Source organism: Micropterus salmoides, unplaced genomic scaffold (assembly GCF_014851395.1).
Source record: "Micropterus salmoides isolate LMB-PRFRI ecotype aquatic unplaced genomic scaffold, ASM1485139v1 Ms_hic_scaffold_16, whole genome shotgun sequence".
Taxonomy (NCBI): domain Eukaryota; kingdom Metazoa; phylum Chordata; class Actinopteri; order Centrarchiformes; family Centrarchidae; genus Micropterus; species Micropterus salmoides.
This window is the reverse complement of record NW_024040707.1, coordinates 18,721,981-18,743,963: the sequence shown is the minus strand read 5'-3', so window position 1 is coordinate 18,743,963 and position 21,983 is coordinate 18,721,981. Positions and strand designations below refer to the sequence as shown.

The 21,983-nt window shown below is 42.8% G+C and overlaps 1 protein-coding gene across 3 annotated transcripts in view; it reads left to right on the top strand.

Annotated features, from left to right (window-relative positions):
• Window positions 1-473: 473 nt before the first annotated feature.
• The window catches only part of l1cama (L1 cell adhesion molecule, paralog a), a 40,576-nt gene continuing 19,066 nt past the window's right edge, over window positions 474-21,983 (top strand). For all 3 annotated transcript variants that reach the window (XM_038722579.1, XM_038722578.1, XM_038722577.1), the window contains exon 1: window positions 474-613. The gene's annotated coding sequence lies outside the window, so the exon portion shown is untranslated. The remainder of the gene's footprint in view (window positions 614-21,983) is intronic.

Here is a 21,983-nt window from a genome sequence, read left to right as displayed (position 1 = left end):
ATGAATTAAAAGAGCTCATGAAAGTTGAGCCCAGTGGAACATAAAGACTGTTAACACAAAACCTCAAACAGTCATTATTTCACCATTGTAGTCTATTAGCTCCTGGATTGGTGCAGGAGGAGAAGGGAGTAGAAGTGCTGAGGGGCCATAGGCTATAGGTGCTCTATGCTAATGTACAGAATACATTATCATGCTTGGCACGACATAGGTGAATATAAGAGGAGTAATAAGAGCAGCTAGACCTACTAACCAGACTGTATACAGGGAGCAAGAAGATGACAGAGGGAGGAATAGATAGGGGGGAATGGTCAGGATCCACAGAGTGAGTGAGGTGAAGAGAGAACGAGGGAGGGAACAGAGGAGGAGGGAATGAAGCAGGAGGCAGAGAAGAAGGGTGATGTCACCTCTAACAGGCAGCCAATGAGAGTCAGGGAGGGAGAGAGAGAGAGCGGCCGGAGGAGGGTGTGTTTTTCTATCACTGCAGCATCAGCAGAGAGGAGAGGGGCACAATCAATTTCATAGAGAAGAGGAAGAAAAGGCACAAGTAGATACGGAAGCGAGGGGGGGAAAGGACGCAAGGAGTTTTCAGTGCAAAAGGCGCATCATTGTGAAGGTAAGAGGGTCTTTTTGTGATGATATGGACAGTGTGTTATTAAACAGAAAGAGAGCGGAGGAGAGCTGATGAGCAGATTAATTAGGCTGTTGGTAGGTGGAGGTAGCTTGTTATGGAATCGCACCTATGCCTCATCCTCCACTGGCAGTAAAAGATGACAGTCTGGTTCATGTAAATCCCTTTTACAGCTCCTCATTTACATGTCTTCTCTCCAGCAGTTTGTCCCATCCCCATCAGGTGCGTTGACGCTTAGGGAAACTCTACAATTCCAGCTATTTCAACACACTTAGTTTGGAAAAATGATAATTAGACAAAACACATCTTAATTCAGTGGGTTGTGATTAATTATACTACACTTGTAGCACCGCATTATTTCGAAATGTTAAAAAGAAATTTGTAGTATTAAAGCCAGGAGTCATGGATAACCTGTTGGTGCAGATTACCATTAGAAAAACAATGTTCTTCCTTTTGTTTTTGTGTGTTTGTCTTGATGATTGAACATTCAGTGCACTGCATGCAACAGGGTCTCCTGTGACATTAATACTGCATATACAGCAGTGCTGTGTGCCATTGTACTGCCTCACTGAACACTTTATTGGTCGGATTGCAAGATTTACTCAATAAGTTTGTGCAATATGTTATTATCTGATATGCTTAAAATTGGGATTTGTGTTTATGGATACCTAGATGCCTTTTGGATTACTTGTCTAAAGATGAATGTGATTTTAGGTTGTGTATTCTTTTCTAACTACAAAGTGTTTGAACTGCACTTTTAATTTGTTGCATTACTATAAATGTATAGCAAAAATGTACCAACAGCCATCCTTTACAATTTCCTACCAAATGTGAAAAATATAAAAGGCTTTAAATCAGCTCTTTTGCAATTCATATTGCATTCTTCTGTAAACTGAGAGTAATTTCTCAGGCATATTCTGTGCATTGCCTTGCTAATTTAATATGAATATTCGTTTTCTCTTCACATTCCCCTCCCCCAGCTAATAGCCGAGTGGCTTAATGTAAAGTACTGGTCCTGATTGCAATGGACTGCTATAATTTTCATTGATGTGTAGGGATGAAGCTCAGCTGTATGGTGAACAGCACAGCAGAGCAGACTACAACAATTTTCTAGTCTACCAATCTTATCTCCTGTAGCTGCAGTAGGTCTGTTTTGCTAAGGCGATGACAGAGCTGGGTAACCTCAAAATACAGAGCTTAGAGGGATGAAAGTGAAGGCATTAAAAAAGAACTGGAAGAGGGAAAGAAAGAAAGAAAGAAAGAGAGATTCAGATCAACAGGAGACAGGGAGTGAGAGAGATATCTATACGGAACGAGACATCAGGGGAAGTACAAATAAGGGTGGGGCAGCGATCGCAGTAGACTGTGGAGGTGTGCCATGAAAACGAGACGCTCACCTGGCTGTATGCCATACAGCTGCTTGCTGTCACCCTTTGCGGCCTGTTACACATCTGCTCTACCCAACGGCAGAAAATAGACAATGTTCCAGCAGTTGTGTTAATGATGTAGAAAACTGCATTGCCAGAAGCAGCTGCTAAAGGCTGTGAGCGTGTTTCGTCTGTAGGGCGCTGGTGCATGTCTGGTGTTTTCTGGCTAAGTATATCTTTGTGCATCTGCTCATTCATAAGATTCATAAAATTATGTCATAATGCATTTGGATATGTACATATCTTTGTGCATCTGCTCCTATCAGGCAAGTGCACGTGTCTGCTTGCGGTGTAGGGAACCTGCTCTCTCTCTCTCTCTCTCACACCCTCCCTCCATGCCTCAGTAGCCTACAGCTTGTCCCAGATGACCCCAGTCAAGGGACTGGAGGGGCTGCGCCTGACAATGACTTGTTACCATCTGTACAACATCCATAAACATACTGCACTGCACACATTCACACAATAGATCAAGATACAGCTACTGCTGAAGAGGGCGTGCTGGAGTGAACGAGTGTTTGTGCATGTGTGTACATCCTCTATGTAGCAGCAATGCTCCAGAGACCCACTGCTGGTCATATTATCATACTATTTAATGCAGCGCGGTTTGTATGGCAGTGGCAGCCGGATCTCTAGACGTGGTTGGGAGCTGCTGGTGTAGCAGGGATGTAGCTGGCTAGACCTGGAGTGTACGATTACCCTCGCTACAGTATGGTGCAGAATGTAATCTCCCCTCTGACGCCGGATGGTTAATTGAGCTGTTCCATCAAAGAGATGGATGGAAACTGGGATTTATGTGAGGAGAGAAGGACAGGGATCTGCGATGAATATAAGAGAAAAGACAGGGGAGAATTGTGTAAGCAACATAAAAAAAGATAAAGGCGAAGGAGAAGAAGGTGGACTTCCCTTTGAAAGGCAAAGCGCTTTGCATCCTTTAATGCATGTTCCTTGCTATAGGTATTGAGGAGAGTAGAGAGAGGGAGAAGGAGGTATCAACTAGGATATAGAAAAGGGCAAGGTCACAAGGGAGGATGGGCTGTAGCAGAAGAAAGCAGCATAGAAATAAAAGGCAAGAGATTAAAAGGAGGATTTCTAAATATTCTCTTTACAGATAATGACATTGATTATAGTTGAAGAAGATAATGAGAGAAAACCCTGGTCAGAAATGTATGCTTTAGCTAATTCATTTTTATGGGATGATAATGTCAGAGCTTGGCCTGTTTCCAAATGCCTTTAGTCCTGCAGTTGAAGTACAGAGCTGGTGTTGTGTAGGAGGAGAGGACCGATCTGCTCTCAATCTGCCAGTTAGGAGCAACTCCAGGGAAGAGCAGTGCTGCACTGGCCCCTTCGCTCCTCAGCAACCTGTTGTAGCCCCAGGGCACCTTTGCCAGTAGACCTGCTCACCAAACACAGATAAATCCACACACAAACATAAACACATCTGTAGAGGCACAACTTCTGCAACACACACAAACAAACACTCACACAATATACACTGCAGAGATCCTGTTGCAGTGCGCCAAATGAAAGATTCTCTTATGTTGCCTCCCTGGCCTGATTACTTAAGCGTCTGCTACTGATCAAAGACCACACTCGCCACTTTCTGGGGATTCAGCCATTAAAGCAGCAACAGGGTAAAATAAGGGTTAAGAGAGAGATCTATCTCCTAGACTGAAGTGTCAACAATAACTGTTTCATCTCTGGCTTTCTTTTTATCCTCCTTTGAGAATAATAGTTGTAAAGATACAAACTCACAAACGCTGATTCAAAGGCTTGTGAGTGAACTGCTTTGAGTTATCTTCCAGTGTGTGTGCGTCTTTTCGATGCCCTGCACGTGTGTCTGCGCAGTTGCATGTGCGCCTCAAGGTTGCTGTCAAGATGGAGAGACCCCCACCCCTTTCCCCCCGGTTGCAGCTTAGAGGGTGTTTGATGGGAGTCAGCCCACCGGGTGTCAAGTGGGGGATCGTGTAGACATGCTGTCAGGGTTTGGTGGAGAATACATTGTGGTGATTTAGGGAGCTAAGGGTCAGATGGATTGACAGCCCAACCATGGGTAAATGATTATAGAGAACTGAGGAGGAGGGAAGGAAGCCAGCAAAAGGGGAGAATGAAATTTGCAAAGATGAAATGAGGCAGGCAGGGAGGAAAGCCTAAAGATGGAAAGGATTGAATTTAAAGGCAGCAGGATGGTAAGGAGATGGCAGACAGATAAAGGCTGTTATGGGAGATGAGACAAAGTGGAAGAGGATTGTCACGGCCATTTCTCTGAACCAACCTTGTTGCAGTTATCACTTAATAAGAGTGCTATTCTCTCTTATGAGGTAGCCATAGAAAACCTTTCAACCTAGGGAATCCTTTTTTTCCTTTTCTGTCTCTGTATCTATTGTTTTCCCTACCCTCCCACTATGCAGTTCTTTGGTTTCACTTGTCATATCAACATTCACTCAGTGATGGACAAAGAAGCCCACATTGCGGTCTTAATCAAAATAATGACAGAGGCTCCTATTAGCCCTAGAAAGAGGCTCTCAGAAAATTAAAGACTCATAAATCCAAACCTATTATACAATTGAACCTGTGAGGAGACAAGGGCACAAACAGAGGCAACATGTATGGAAATGAATTTAATTTCATCACATGAATTACCTTATTACAGTTCTAGAGAGTAGAAATTGTAGAATTCCCCTGGGTAACAAATATGATATTGGCAGTTACAATTACAAAACTGGAACCCCAGAGTGAATATTACTTTAAACCAGGAGAGAAATGAATTACTGCCAAACCAATAATTACCAACAAAATTGGAGGCCCAGAAAAAATATCTTAAAATGAGGGAATACATTTTTAAAATTCACTTTAAGTTATTATTGCGGAGCAAAAAAAAAATCCATTTCCTGTAAATAAACTATTTTCCATTCACATTATTTAAAATAAAGAACCAGACTGGAAAGCAGCAAAGCAATAAAGCTACACATAAGATTGAATATAAATTAGGGGAGATACAAACCTCAGTGTTTGACCTTTTTGCTTTCCTCATCTTTTTTATGTCTCTGACAAAATCATGCCTCTGTCTCAGCGAACCATAGAATTCCCCTTAGTATCACTCAATTTGGACCACAGTCAGCTCCACGAAAGAGCTTTATTGTCCACATCAATGACTATAATTGGACTAAATGTACTCTCTGTCCAGTGTGTTTCCCAATTGCATCTATGAAGTGTTCTGTTGAACGTGAAAGATGCTTCTCTGTGCATTTGTGTGCGTGCATGACTCATCATGAACTATGGCCAGTATGAGAAGCTCTCATGAATGAATTAACTATACATGAAATGTGGGATTACTGCCTTTCATTTAATGTCTGAGAAGATGCCACATTGCTGAGATTCAGGAAGTAAGTCTAAGTCCATTGGCTTCTGGGTAAAAATAGCTTAAACATTTAGTTATGTACTGTATCTGCTTCACAGAAAGTTAATTCTTTCCAACATAAAAATATTCATTATTTAAATTCAAATACATAGGCTTTGAGTTAATGCTCATCTTCATCACAATCCTTGTAATTATTTCCAACTTACAAGATTTTTTTATCAGAAACGACACTAATTTAATCTTAAAGGTAAATTATATATAATATCAACATCATCATTAGTAGCAGTTCAAACAGCCCCCAGTTATTTTATAGTTAGCTAGGTAAACAGCCTAAAGAATCCTGAATCAAATTTTCTAAATTAAGTTGTCAAAATCGGCCATGTGCTCAGGTAGTTAACAGGTTTTTAAAAGCAGGCTGATTTTTATAATTTATTAAACAAAACACAAAGGTGAGCAAACTACAATGAGTGGCAAAGTCCAAACAAACCAAGGTAATCCAAAGAACAGGCAGGAGTGACAAAGTAGCCTAATCCAAATGCAGGAAAACAAACAAAATGGCAGGATTGCAGGCACACGGCTTGAGCAGGTATAGCACACAACATATAACAAGCACAAAACAAGGACTGAACAGAACTGAGCACATTAAATACAGGGGCAAACGAGCAGGAAAGGAGCAAACCGGTGAGACACATCAGGTAATCAGGACAAAGTAGACACTGACACCAGACACGATTTCACAATAAAACAGGAAGTAAAGCATGCAACAACAGACTAGGACGAAAGTAACAGAATACAACAAAATACATGCATAACTAACAGACAAAACCTAAATAAGAACACAACTAAAACTAGTGCTGAACGATTTTGGAAAATAATCTAATTGTGATTTTTTTTTAACCAATATTGCGATTGTGATTTAATATGCGATTCATTTTTAAGCTCTTTACCTTCTGTATTATTCAAAATGGACAAGCAATAAATCAGTGTAGGCTTATTCTATGACCAACACAATATTAGATAGATAGAACTACACTGTTCTTTCTTGTGTTATGATGAATTAGGTAGAATTTTAATTATTATGAGCAATGGTGGAGAAGATATATCAAATTATAATAATATGAGAAAGATAATTTGATTCATGGCATGGCATTAAATAATATGATGTAATATCATCAGGGCGGCCTACCTACAGACCACAAGAAAAACTAACTCACCACAGTGTTAATACAGTAAGCACTCAATACACACACTTCAACCACCAATTAACGCGTCCTTATCTCAGTTCAAATCTCTTAGTCCATCTTTCTGTATCCCAGTAAGCAAACAAAAAATACTGAGTTTGAGGTTCAATTCAAAAAGTTAATGAATGATTAATAAAACCAAGTGTCGCCTCTCGAGTTTAATAGACAAGCTTAGTAATTCTCAGTCAAAGCCGCGGATGGCCCCACGATTTCACCCACCACCACCACCACCACCAAGTTACCTGCGGACGGTGGCTGCTACTTTCATTCCCTGTGTGACACTAAAGTGTATGTAGTGTCAGCTTCTGTCAAGCTTAAGACCATTGTAGAACAAGAAGACAAGGTACAGCGTGACGTGCAGACGATGCATCAACTAGCAGACTGCTTTCCGTCAACTAGCAGACTGCTTTCCGTCAACTAGCAGACTGCTTTCCGTCAACTAGCAGACTGCTTTCCGCTTGGGTGTCATGTGACCAGAGTGTAATCGCAGCCTTTGCGATTAGAAAATCTTGTTTTATTACATCGCGGTTCAGCCCTAACTAGAACACAGGGGCAGGGAGTGAATCAACAACTAGCAAACACGGCCAAAAGAAGAATGAAAAACATTAACCGGCCAAAGCAAGACTGAAACAAGACAAAAACAGAACACAAACCAAAACCCTTATATAAGCTGGTAAATCTGACATAATTATACAGATTATCTATTGTGCTTTATGTAACGTTAGTATACATGAAATTATATGTTATTATTTAACATTTAACTCTAAAGTTATGTGTTTTGTGACATCGCTTAGCCTGAACTAGCTAAAACTAGCTATGAACCAGCAGCTAGCTTAAGGCTAAGTTAACATTCTTTTTGACAAAAATATTCATTTTGTTGGTTATTTCATAAATGTATTTAATGTCCATGTAGGAAAGTATTGTCTCAGATTTAAAATACTAAGCTTTCCCTTTTTTCCTCTAACATATTTTGCTGTGAGAAAACAACAGATAGGTAGTACTACAGATGTGGATTAAAAGCAGCTAAGTTAACAGTCAACAGCGCCATATAACCTCCCCTAGGCTTTTGTAAATTCTGATATGGCAAATTTTGTGCATATAACATTATAATACGATTTTATTACGCATAGGTTTATACGTTAAGGACAATATCTCAGTCGTGACAATATTGTGAAACATTGGGGGGATTATGTGTCATTGTACCATACTGGCTTTGATTACACTGCACAGCCTGTTTAATAAGGGGACATGACAGCATTGGTTTACTAATTTATTGATTTGTAGCTGAGAGGCCAGCTGCATTTTTAATGAAACCTGGGGGCATGATGTCTCTCAGTACTGCCGGCTACTGTAGCACTGTTTCTTTGCTTTAAATCATATCATGCTGTTGTGCTAAACTTTCGACGGGCTTTTTCAAAACTGAAAGTTATTCTTCGCCTGTGAGTGTTTTCTTGTCAGTTTCCTCTCAGCAGGGCTTCTCAATGTCCTTGGCATGACTTTCATCCTAGCCCAGTTATTTCCTTTGCCAAAACTTAAACTTAGCAAAAACGGTTTATTCTGTCAGTCAATAGACTGTGAATGGAATAGCAGGCTCACATACCATTCATACTACCTGTGCATCTTTTGCTCAGGTAGTATTTTGCCCTTTTCCACTGCATGGTACCAGCTTGACAGACTGGACAGCAATGCCTGACTGTTTTGTGTGGAAGCTGCAAGTCACTGTTGAGAAAGCAAAGTTGAGAAGGTTCATCTGAAAGACCTCTTCATTCTAGCACTGATGCATTATCACAGTTGACAGTTGTTGACATGTTTGCTCCATGAAAGCCTGAACTTTTGCATCACAGAAGCACAACTAAGAGTTTACTGATCACGATGATGTTCCTGGGAACTCAGAAAATTCAGTCTGGCAACTTTGTGCTTCAGCTGTAGATTAATTAAGTCTATAAATTGCACTGAGAAGATGGGAAGCAATGTAAGGTATGTTTCAGCCAAGAGACGCTTAGCTGGGAATGCAAAAAACATAAACTGTGTTTTTTGAGGCATTAGAGTAAGTGTGCTGAATTGAATGTAATGCCTGACATTGAGTGATTGGCACATGTCAGTGTCTCACAGTGAAACACAGTGTGGTTTGATAGTGTTCTGAATCCATCTAAAGGCTTATTTATTTGGAGTGTTTACATTTAACTGTATTGATTTTGTGTCACTTGGCTCTTCCCCACTCCATACCTACACTTCATTTGAATTAACCATACCAAAATAGATGGGGCATGAAACACGAGCATCTATACACACTTGAACAGATGCAGCTTCCTCGAGTTCTGCAGGTGGTGTAAGTGAACAGGCTGTCTGTATTTGTCTCCTCTGCATGTCTCGGTGATGTTGTGACTGTAGTTTCTCGCAGGCGCTTTATCTGCTGTGTCAGCCATGATATATTCATTAGGGTTGGATTACGGAGAGTGGGAGGGGATCAGGTTTTGAGTGGTTTGTAATCCCCATACACTGGCCTAATTTAATCTCACCTACTGTGCCATCCTATTACACACTACATCCACCGCATGCATGCAGGCGCTGGCTGGAGGAGAGCAGATGAGGGGCTTGCAAGGTTAAAACACGGTAATGTCAGACAAGAGGCATGGAGACAAAGAAAGGAGGCTTGTAAGAAAAGAACTACAGAGAAGGGAAATTGATTACGGCAGCAGGAGAGAATTCAAGTTACATCACAGAGAAAGAAACAGAAAATGTCAAGGAGTAAAGAAATGTCAGAGACAAAAGTGGGATACAGATAGGATTTAGAGAAGGGTGCTCTTTAAGTTTGTTTTCATGAGTAACAACAATTGTGTCTGCTTGCTTCTTTATCTTCTGAGTCTTTCAGAATGCAAATGAGGACATGTCTTTCATGTATGGAATGAATTATACAGAGGCTATATGGAGGCTAAATTAAGGAAAACTGCGTATCTCTAAAATGTTTTTTTTTTCTTTTGACATTTTAGACAGTATTGAGAGTGACAGGAAAGATGGGGAGAGAAAGCAACCGCTCGGCCACCAGGAGAAAATATGACATGTACCAAAAATATAATCGCCTATAGCTTCTCACTAACACCATCATAAGCGTAATTATTGGCATTGCATGCAGTGTATTTAATTTGACCAGTTTTGTCACATTTTATAACACAGTCTGTGCCCTCTGTCACACTTATTCATGGTTACTGGATTGAAATAATATAAATATAACCTATTCTGCTGTTTATTTGACTATTTATGACCTACATCCCTCTCATCACCTTCCGTATCTGCTCATAGCCAGTATAAATTGGGCCATGCTAGCTACACAGTCTCTACCTGAAAATGTGAATGTCTGTGAATCTGTTCCTGTTAGCCTCTTCTGAATGCAGAGTTAGTGTTTTTTTAAATCAGGTTGGTGTTGGAGTTGTTTGAGTTTGCTCTCTGAATTGATCAGGGGTAATTGGGCATGGTGCTACAGAGAGCCTCGCACAGTGCCCGAGCTGCAATAATGAGGCTCTATATTTAGCTATAAAACTGTCTGTTTACATCAGCTATCATGCTCTGTTGCACAGCAGGAAGAATTGAGCAATTGTGTTTTTGGGGCCAAACTTGGCACTTTGCATGGTGATTTTTGTGAAGCATTTGTTGAAATCTGTACTGAAGAGAGGACTCATTGATGCATCATGATAAGGAGACATGAGGTGAGGCTTCCTGTTAATACGAGGAAAAGATAAAAGGCACAATCCCCAAGAGAAAACTGAGCAACAAGAAGGTTTTTTTTTTCAGGGGTACAGATGTCACATCGGGGGAAAGAGGAAGATGAAAAGAGAAAAGACGAAGAGCAGAAAACAAACCACATGGAGATAAAGAGAGAACAAACAGAGGGCCTGGACATTGTTAACGGGCCTAACGAGGTACTTACGCATACGCATAAGCAAACACCTCATCCTCAAGGCCTTACACAGTTGGGTGGGGCAGGAAGAGCAGGCGAGAAAGTGGAATAGAGAGAAAGCAAGGACTTTTATTATCAGTAACCTTTTAATAATGTTGATTGCGCCATTAAAGTGTGATCCTGCTAGGGGCGACGAGCAGGAAGTGTGCGAGTGTGGAGGTTAAGACGGGAGGACAATGTGGGAAGATAAAGGAAGAAAGATATGGAGAGCAGAGAGAGATGGGAGGGTAAAGGACAGAGATCCTGTAGCGATTAAAATGTCAGTGTGTGCAGAGGCAGATGTACACCTGCCAAGCACGCACACATTGACACACACACTCTCTCACACACACACACATACACACACACACACACACACACACACACACACACACACACACACACACACATGCTTCTCAGGTTGTGTACAGAGTAACTCTGTGACACTAATTAAAAAAGAACACAACCACACAAATAGTAGAACTGCCTATAGACTCAACAGACAGGATTAAATCAGCGTGTGTTCAGCTTAGCTGGGATGACTTCATTCTCAGTGGGTACCATAAATCATCCATCTTTATTCGTCCTCATAACTCTTTTCTCTCCTTTGCTCCCCCCATGCCTTCAGTCATTAAATTTCTCCTTCTGTCTCTCCTCCATCCAGTAGTCCAGACAGTCTCTGTTTTATTTTTGACTGTGTAGTGAACGCTGTTTTGACCAGCCTGTGGTTCAGAGTCGGACAAACAATCCAACAATAAATGTTAGTGACAGGGCTGTTAGTAGCTGTGCGGCCGTCACACACACTGTTCCCTGTGTTTCGGCCCCTCAGCTTGCCAGCGTGTGTGTGTGTGTGTGTGGGGGGGGGGGGATACTTGTGTCTGCCTCCACAAGTATCAGGAAAGCTGGTTTCTCCTTTCAGTTTGAATAAAGGCAAACGTCTCTCAGGTGTTAAAGAAATGTTGCCATGCAAAAGCTGTGTTTGTTTGGCTAGTGCTAGCTGGCAGGAGTTGCTGACCTGCTGTGTGGGTGTCCTATATAGGAACCTGCACGATCAGCATGTTTTAAGCCATGCTATCATGGGATGGAGATGATTTAGATATCTGCCGCTATAGCAGGGGATTTAATGTACTAGAATATTGCCGCTGGTCTATTTTCTCATTGAGAAGGTGTGTATCCGTGTGCGCTATGTTGCTCATATATTTAACTGTGAGAGTATACACAAGAGTATCAACAGCTGGCTGCGAGCATCTTTGTTTTGCGTGTGTCTACAGTATAGATGTGGATTGTCAGACTTTGTTGGCCTAACTCTCTATGAAAAGCTCATCAACTGGTTGTTTAGCTGCAGGGAAAGGTCACCACAGCTTCCTCTGCAACCCTGTAGCCTCTCTCTCTCTTCTCTCTTCTGTTTTTCACTCCCTCTTGCTCTCGCTGGAATTGGGGCCGAACCCTTCCTGTCATCTCTCATAACTGAAGCAAAACGGGAGGGAAAGTGAGATGAGAGACTGCGGTGGAGTTGTGGCCACAGCTGGGGCTTCAGTGTATGGGGCAATTTCCCAGGAGGAAGAGGAGGGGGAAAAGAAAAAATGATGCAGGAGGAGGGGAGAGAGAAAGGAGAGGAAGCTCTGCAAAACAATATAAATAGAGAAGAGATGAAACAGCATCCTCACTTTTTCTGTTCACTCTGTCTGCCTTCTAGAATAGAAAATATAAGTCAGATATACTTGTCACTCCCTTTAGCTGTCTGATGGGACACACACACACACACACACACACACACACAGACAGACTGATTGAACTGGTTGTCTGTTTACTCCCTTTCATTGCTGAAAATTGTTGTGCGTTCCGGAAAATGTCATGCCCTTGATCTCTTTGCACCACTACACACTGGTGCGTAGAGGGGCTGGAGCTGCGTAAAGACGTGGGAAGGGGGATTTGCAGAGATCGGGGTCTGCAGCAGAGACGGGGCTGTGCGCCTCAGATAACACTGCAGCCTTTGTTGGAGCCTTGCTCTCCTCTGTTGGAGAGCTCTGCCTCAAATAGATCTCCGCCGCGGACTCCATTGGTAATGATTGGATTTAGTTACAGAGCAGAAATGGTTTGCTGATGATAATGATAACAGATGCGATGGGAGTTAGTCAGCCACTTAGGGTCGAGGAATTGTATCGATGCTGTGCCAGCCTGCAAATTTCCCCCTAGGCTAGATGGTTCCTCTCAGGCTTGATAAAAGTTGATGGTAGAGGTTGATAGAATGCTACCTGTAATTGCATTGTGTATGATCTTGGCTGTGTGGTTGTAATGAAGATGTAGTGCAGGACAGATGGAAGACAGTGTTCCATAAGCTTCTTTTTGTAGGGAAGGAGGAGAAGAGAGGGAGGGAGGGGTGGGGTAAAGGAGTTCAGGGAAGAGGAAAAATGGAAGTTTCATACTGATATAAGGAGTGAGAGGCAATCAGCAGGGAGCAGAGAATAGAGAACAGAAGTGAAAGAGATAAAGGAGCGCAAATAACAGATAGAATTTCCGCAAAGATGACAGTCAGGAAGGAGGAGCTCTTTCAAGTATGGGTAGCATGTAGACATAACGCGGGAACTGGAGAAAGCCAGAGATGGGGAAAGAGCAAGAGATGGAGTCACAGGAGACAGGAGATGAAGGTAAAGAGTATAAAGTACAGATAGATGGGGAGGGGGACGGGGGGGCTGGTGAGGAGAATGAACGTGTAGGAGGGGGGGTAGGGGAGAGAAGTATTTGCCGTGTGCTGCTGAGCTGGAGTCAGGAGGTTGTCATGGTGACAGTGGGGTGAGAAAAGGAAAGGGAGGCAGGGGTATTGACACCTAGCCGTACGCACACACAACAAACAAAATGAGTCAGGCATAACAATACTGACCTGTCACATCCTAAACACACACTCACACTTTCTGACACAAACGCGCACACAGGTGGTGCGGACATATAAACCCAGCCCACGTTTGAAGCTCAGTAGCCATATCGCCATGCAAACTCTTGTTTCACAGGTCTTTTATTCTCTCTCAGCCCTATTTGAATGGCAAATCCCTTTAAACTGATTTGTCCTGCCAGACAATTACCTAAACTAACGCTCAGTCTACTACTATGTGTGTGTGTGTGTGTGTGGGTGTGACCGAGAGTCTTCATATATGAGAAATTTGCTGTTTTCCTGTGTGTGTTTATGACACAGTGCGATGAAAGAGGCGTAAACAAGCTGATGTGGAGACAAGTAGCAGTTTCCGTGGGGGTTGTTTTCAGAGCCAGTGCGCACACTTATATAATAATAATTTGTGAATAGGTTTTTTTTAAACAAAACAGATACAGAATAAAACTGCTGAGGAAATGTAAAACTTATCACGTCCTTGCATCAGAAGATTTCTAGAATGTTTAGAACAGCAGATGTCAAGGTTTATATGAACTGAATATAGATTAATTTCTGTGACCTATTAGTAGAGAGCATGTTTATAAAGAATAACAATATGCTACAGTGGAAATGAAGATTTTTTCCTTGACTTGAATCACGTAAACTTTACTCAAATGCGACTGAAAATATCTTGAATTCATACACATAAATCTGAAAGATTGACTTGTCATTGCAGTGTGGTGAGAGAGAGTGAGGCATAAAAGAAATACAGCGAAGTGCAACCACAGCAGGAAGAAAACAAGATTTCTTTATTGGACAACAAACAAATCAATAGAATTGCTCAGTCAGAATGTTAGCACTTACGCTTAGGTTTTAGTTGCGTCCTAACAGAAGACAGAGCGCTAGAAGGTGGATTTCAGTTTTTGTTTCACAGTTTATGGGACTCTGATAATTTTTTTAATTTCTTCTGTAGCCTTCTCTCATTCTTTCTCATCCATTCACACACCATCACCCCCTTCTCTTTCCACTCTTTTTCCACTCCATAGATATTTACTAGCTGTTTAGAGGCATTACATCTCCTACCTCATCCCCAGAAGACCTTGTATTTGATTAGATGAGGAGCACTTAAGGGGAAGTGCTGCTTTTGCAACTTTTAACAAAGTTAATGGGATTGCCAAGATGCCAGAAAACTGGAAGCTGTCGTCTGACCTGGTTAATCATTTTGAAGATGCGAATCACCAGGTCCTGTGTGCTGTTTTACAAAAGCTGCCTCTCCTCCACCTCTACTGTAGTTAATTAACTTGTGACACCTGATTGGTTGTGCTCATGTTCTTTCAGGAACTATGTTGGTGTTAAAAATTCCTTTCTTGTGCATTTCTTTAAATACTGAAACGGTATGTGGTTATAAGTTCTGTGCATGGGTGCAAACATGTCTGATGTATGTTTTTATTCATGGACTTTCTACAATTTATATGTATGGTTACTTCATGTCTCGACAAGCCCAGTATCAGGCTAGAAAAAACACGCACATAAAAGCTAGCCACTTTCCCACAGTTGTTGAGCCACTGGGGCCCTCCCATGCAAATGTGTGAGCAAAGCACTATGCGTGACCTTGCCCTGCCAGCAGCTCATTTCCCTGATGCGGTGGAAAAGACAGGATTACATCCAACCAAAGGAGACCTTGACAAATATTTCTGGAAAAGTCTGAGCAATAAGCTAAGTCTGCAGGGAAGCTTAGAGCAAAAAAATTACCTTTTTGAAATATGAAAACAATGTACCTGTTGAAACAGCCTGAGTAACACAGACATTTCTTCAAAACAAAGACGTGTCACAATTTCACATTAGGCAAATTTGACATTTTTGTTATGTTTCTTCTGTAAGAAATTTTTTTTTCTTTCTCTGAGACATCTCAAACGTCAAACCTGTTGTGATGGAGGTCGTAGGTCACATATACACACTCCGCCCCTCTCCTCAGGGTGTGGCGTGCCGATTCTCCTTGTGGAGGCGGCCACGTGTCCGTACGTGTCACAAGAGCTCCTGGCAGCTGTGTCCTCCAGCGCTATATGGGCCACTTATCACCTGACCCGAGGGACCACTCCCTCCTCTTGCTTCTCCTCCTCCTCCTCTCTGTCTGCCGAATGATTGACCGCACAGCCCCTTCTCGCACATCTTTACCTGCAACATCCAACACAGACCTGCCTCACCTGCCCTCTTTCTGACACATTCACATTGGCACACATATGCTCCCATTCACACTCATCACGCTTGTCAGATAACCTTAGCATTACAGCCTTCTCTTTGAGGCTCATGCAGCTGTCTCTTCTGCTGCTTTATACTGTATGTATGCATGGCCGACTTGACTAACAATGTGACCTGTATGAAAAAAACACCATAAAGTGCTGTAAATGCTTATGTGTTATGCGCCCTATATATATATATATATATATCTATGCAATGGATGTTCAAGCATCTGCTTCAGTGGCTGATTTCCCCCTGGTGCTGTTGCATACTGTTTGTGTTGTAGCTAGTTTGTCATCTCCAACAGTGTTAAGCTGCTGCCTCTGGTTTCACGGCTAACACATACTATACTGGTGTCAGCTTCTTTTTACTGGCCTGCCTGGCTCCAGTTTGATTCCCAAACGCTTCACTGGTACACACACATAAAATCTCCTTTTTACCCGTCTGGTCTCCCTCTAATTTTTCTCTCTAAGGGATGAATGGCTGCATACAAACATGTTTACTGAAGGATCTCCACTGAGCTTCACTTCCCAGACAGCATATGTCGTCACAAAGGTAGAGAGAGAGAGAAAAAAAAAGAAAGTGGCAGTGAAGGTCAAAATAAGGAGAAGCACAAGCGAGGCTGTTGGCTCCAGAGGAGCAGGAGAAAAGGGGAGAGGCTGACTCTGAGAGATAGCAGCGTCTGTAGGACGGAGCAGGAGACATAAAAGTAAGCAGGGAGGGGAAAGAGGAAAGGTCACTCCTAACAGCTCTTCCACGTAATTTCATAATGTCATGATTGCCCCTGTGTGCTCTAGCTAAACGCCATTAACCATCTACTGTATGGACACTAAACCTCTCTGCCATAAAAAGCATCTTCATGAGCTGTATGCATTCCTGCTACACATAGAGTGCATAACAATGTGCCTATGGGGATCTGTAGTGTGCATGGGGGGCGTTTGGGTACGTATTGCATCTTATATCTTCTGCGTGACACTGAGGGTGTGTCCGTAATTACAGCGCTTTGTGCTGCAGGCGCCGAATCTGACTGATGCTGCTGCTAATGAAGCAAATGACGCCCACAAGGCAACAGTACAGCAGTGTAAAGGAAAGTTTATGCTTGAGTGTATGTATACATACAGAATACATGTTTCTCATTTAGTGTACAGATTTGTTTCCTTGTTGTTGTCTCTGTCTGTTGTTTTTTTTTTTTACAGTGAGACAGAACAGTCTGTTTCTTTGCATATTGTATCTTACAGTTGAATTAAAAGGACATGGAAAAAGAGATTCAATATTGCAGCACTACTCACATGTTGTGCCAATTTAACTCCCATACAAAAGTCTACAGTCATGTCATTTTATCTTCCCGAACACACAAACCTACCATTCTGCTCCCTTCTGTTTTTCTTTTTGTTTATTGATACTAGATATCTCTCCTTCCTGTGACTTACTGGCTGACAGGCCAACCATAAGCAAATTACCTTATCAGATGTGGATTTAAGTGAGCAGCCGCTAACATGCTAGAAGCAGAGAGAGCTAGAGGCAGCACTCCATCTGCAGGACTGGCTCCATTAGCTGACAACAGAGAGATTAGCTGACCTGCTGACACACAGGCTGATCTTTACTGATAGACACAGCAGCACACACAGACTCACGTGTACACAAACACACACACACACACACATCCAGGGAATTTGATACACTATTACATTAGGGTAACACCCCTGTTTTTGATCGTTACAGAGCTTTTACTGGTCAGTGATCCCATAACCAGATCGCTCTCTTTTCACATCTGTCATTTACACTCCACTTTTTAACCCCCTTTTTTTTTTTTGTTCTTTCCAACCCACTTTTTTTCCTATTTGTTTTCACTTTCTATGAATTTTTCAGACTTTTTGTTGTCGACTTTGTTGTCAGCCCCCGCTTTGATCTCCCGCCGGTGTTGCCCTTCTTTCTCTCACTCAGTTTCTGCCCCCCCCTTCCATCCATCCACCTCATCTCTCTTTCTCCAACCCTCACGGATGTCTTAATGAGTCCACTCCCTTCTCTGTGAATTATTCACCACTTCTTTTATTCTACCATTCCCATTGTGTCTTAAGGGGAAAAACATAAATAAATAAATCACACCAGAGGTAGCTTCTTTTGCAGTCTTGACAATAGGGATGACGAGGGAATCTTGTTCTTGTTTTAACCTTCGGTTGGATACATCTGTAAATGTTTTCACCTTATAAATCTTTGAGAAACTTAAAGACTTTCTGACAAGTCGGAGTGTTTTGTGTGTACACAAGTATGTGTAGATAGTATAGATGTGAAGACATCCAGTATTTGTACTTACTCATGAATGAATATGTATGTATGTGTGTGTGTGTGAGGGATGGCCTGTCCTGTGTGCGCCAGCAAATTAACGTGCGTACGTGCGTGCGCATATGTAAGTGATACTGCAAACCTGTTAGTGTCCATGTGTGTGAATAACTGAATTTGTATGTACAAGGGGGGATGCTGTGTGGAGACCCTGTTGTCATGGCAACCAGGATATAGAGCGAGCAAGAGAGAGTGGGCGGTTGCCCTCACGGCTCCTCTGACAACCTTTATTTTCTCCGGCTCTGCGTCACTCCAGTATTAACCCCTAACCCTTGACAGAACGATGGGGGAGGAGGGTGGGGTTAGGTGGGGTCTTTGAAAAAGAAAACGAGGAAAATATGGCGTGCATTCTATCGCTGGATTTGACACTAGTGGGAGTAGCAACGCCCGAGCTTATGCTAATAGTGGGATTGATCAATGTGCTGTCTGTGTACCCTGATTTCAGATAAGCTGTAGCTTTGCAGCTTTTTTCTGCTGGTAAATTTCCATTTGAAGTTGACCATGGATCATCTGCCTTAAAACACGTGTTACTTGGTCTTTTAAACAAAGAGTACCGGCATGGGGGAGATATTGGTTTCCCTCTGTGCTTTGAAGCCCCTTTTCCATTAAAGTTGCAAATATTGAATTAGTCAGCTGTGTTGCCTATTGTCCAAGCCAAGAGTGCTACCGCAGCAGTTTATGAAACTGATGGAGAGAAAAGATTTTGAGTATAGAAAGAAGACAAAGAGAGGAGAGGAGAAGGGACCAGGAAATGTACTGTGAAAAGTGATCGGAGGGGAATTGAAGAAAGCTTTTAGTGTCAACTACCAAGGGGGCTGAGAGGGGGGAACAAGAAGACTGATAAAAAGGTGACAGGAAAATGGGCCCTTATCGTTCTTGGACGGTTCCTATTATAAGGCTCGGCTTCTAAGTAGAAACACTCAGAAAAATGTGAGAATGGCTTGTAAGAAATGCAATCTTCACCGCTGTGAATGATGAAAGACATGTCTATGTTGCAAGGAGAATTGTGGAGTTGAGTGGAAACAGGTAGCCAGTATTATTTCACATGATTTGTGGTATTTTTCTGCTGTAGCGACAAAGTGGGTCTGAGACTTGTCTCACTGCAACAGGCTCATGCATTAAGTATGACCCTGCCAGAGAGAGGAAGAGGGCGGCAGTGGAGGAGAGGCTCAGACAGCCACACCAAAGACACCAGGTATAGATGGACAGCGTCGGTCTGGGACCAAGCCGAATGTATGGCAAGGGTTGCGAATGAATTATGAATTTGGGTGAATTTAGGGCAAATTGTACCGACAGGAAGGGGATTTCTATGAATAATTCACTCTGTAGGAGGCCTGATCATCTACCCCCCACCAGCATCACCTTGTTTCTCAGACCTCTCCCCTCACTTTTACTATCTCTTGACCCTTATAATCGCTCACTGCCTTTCTCCTATAATGCCTATTAGTCCATTTGTCTTGGCGGGTACTCTCTTTGTTTATGTCTAAATCACTCCTGCTTCCCTCGATCTGTCGCTTTTCAGCCTGATGTTTCTTCAGACAGACGAACCCTGGGGGAAGAGTAGGGGCCAAAGGGGGGCATGTATTCATTTATTTTTCTCCCCCCTGCTTTCCGCCCTGCATCCACTCCCCCTACACATCTTCACAGCTGGAGATTCTTTAATATTTAAAAGCAAGGCATGACAGGACACCAGACCTGCACACATGTTTGAACACGCTCGCGCGCGCACACACACCCACGCGCGCACGCACACACAAATTTGGTAGCGCAGCACATCTGATCAAAGCACAGAGAGGCTTTCAGAATTGAGAATATTTGCATGATTCACTGTGTTGAGAGATAATACACAAGGCTGCATTAATCAATACAGCAGCTTCTCACACGGATACGTGAGGATATGAAGCAAACAGTAGATGTCTCTCATGTATATGTGGGTGGTTGGCATGATGGGTATCAGAATATGATTTGACTCTTGAGGTTTGATCTAAGAGAGCCTATTCAGCACTGGAAAGTCCTTAGCAGCACCCAACATGTCTACTTAATCCTAATTACTACATTTTGCAGAGGAAGGAAGCATGCAATTTTCTATCTAATGGATGACAAGGGGGGTTTACGCCACAATGGTTTGCAGCAATTACATTCTACTAATGAAAGCAACACTAACAGCACAACACAAAATGTTTGGGTTATTTGTGTTTTTGTTAAGCAAAACGCCTCAAAGCAGGAATTCATGAATATTTGAAGACATTGCAAAATTGGCTCTATCAATTTGGCTGCTTTGATACGTGGCCTGTTGGTGGCAAATTTTCTGCATTCAGGCTTTCTTGTGGAAAAAAGAAATGGCCACGCCCTCAAATCTCAACACAGCGCTGCTCACTCTACAATCTCCCTGTGATTGAACGACTTCTGATGGTGCCTGTTGACATCCCAGCGGTGATAATAGTTTTTAAAAGCACTCAAACACTGTGATGGGTCATCTCAGCCCAGCTGCAAGCAGCCATCCCAGGCGTGACCTTTGACCCTGTCCAATGAAGCAGGTAACGGGGCTGAGATTGGATCGCTGACAGCTGCACAGCGGACACCCTGAAGAAGTGAAATCAGGCATCTGCTTCCATGTCAGTGTCTCTCACCCCTGCGATAATGGAGCGCCACGAAGACTCCATGCTGTACACACTTCCAGGTTGTCAGGCCACATCAGTCTGTGCTATCAACATGTTTGGGTGGCTTAGCCTCATTACATGGCAATCTCCCATGCCACCTCTCACTCCCTCTCTCTTTCTGTCTGTCTCAGCCTTTCTCTCTCTCACACAGTCCCTTCTTTGTACACCCCTCCCAACCCATTATAGCGTTCCCCTTTACTGCTCCTACTCAACCTGACTGGAATATTCTTCGGCAAGGTCTACCTCCTGACTGGAGCCCACTGGACCGTGCCCTTTTTGTCTGTCTGATTTCTTCTGTCAGACCACTGGAGGTGTGTGTGTCTGTCTGTCTGCCTTCCTTTCTGTTGGTCCATCCATGCATTACAAGTTTCTTTGTATGTGTGTGTTAGCCACGAGTGTGTCTCTGAGTGTGTGCCGACTTGTGCACGTGCAGCACAATCCCTTGGTGAATTGTGACAAGCTACGGCGCACCACATTGTTAATCAGTGTCCTGCTTTGCTCCACTCGACTCTCCCTCATCGTTTCTTTTGAGGGGGCACTGATAGGCAAGCTCCCACCTTAGATCACATTAACACCAGTGCTAATACCCTGACCGGCTGCACTTCGTTCATCTGCCTCTAATGGCATTTTGGAGAGGCCGGTTTAAGACCGGAACGCTGTAATTGGCCCCCTGTCTCCAGAGAACAACTACTAAAGCCGCTGATGGAAGGACAGGAAAAGAAATGAAGCACAAGAGGAACAAGAAGAAAGTGAACAAATGTTGTGCACTGATTGGAGGAGCTTGCACATGTGTGTATGTATGCAAGTGTATGGATAGGATTAGCGTCACAGCTGTCACCCTTTGTCATCCCTCATCCTCCCCTGCTTCCACATCCCTCCTCTCCTCCCATCACCTCTCACCCTCCCTCCTTCACTCTGCCTTTCTCCTCCCTCACCTCCACTCCTCCCTCTCCTCAGGTCTCCTCCTCAAACCCACTTTTCCTCTTTACCATCTATCTAAAGTCCTCCACCCACTTCACCCCTCCTTCCTCTCGCTCTCTGTGTGCTTGTTGTGCCATTCTTCTGACAAGGCAAGCACGATGGTGTAATGGCTCATTTAATCCTAATGCTGTTAGTTTAAACTGTGTTATTAAGGGCTCAGCCCTTATTTGATCTTTAATTTAATCTAATGTGGCTTTGTTGATGTAGACAAATCTCAAATTCCTGTTTTTAAGATATTGTTCAATAGGTGTTCTCTGAGTGACATAGAAATATCCACAGTAATTAACTGGCCAACCATTACCCACTAGATAAA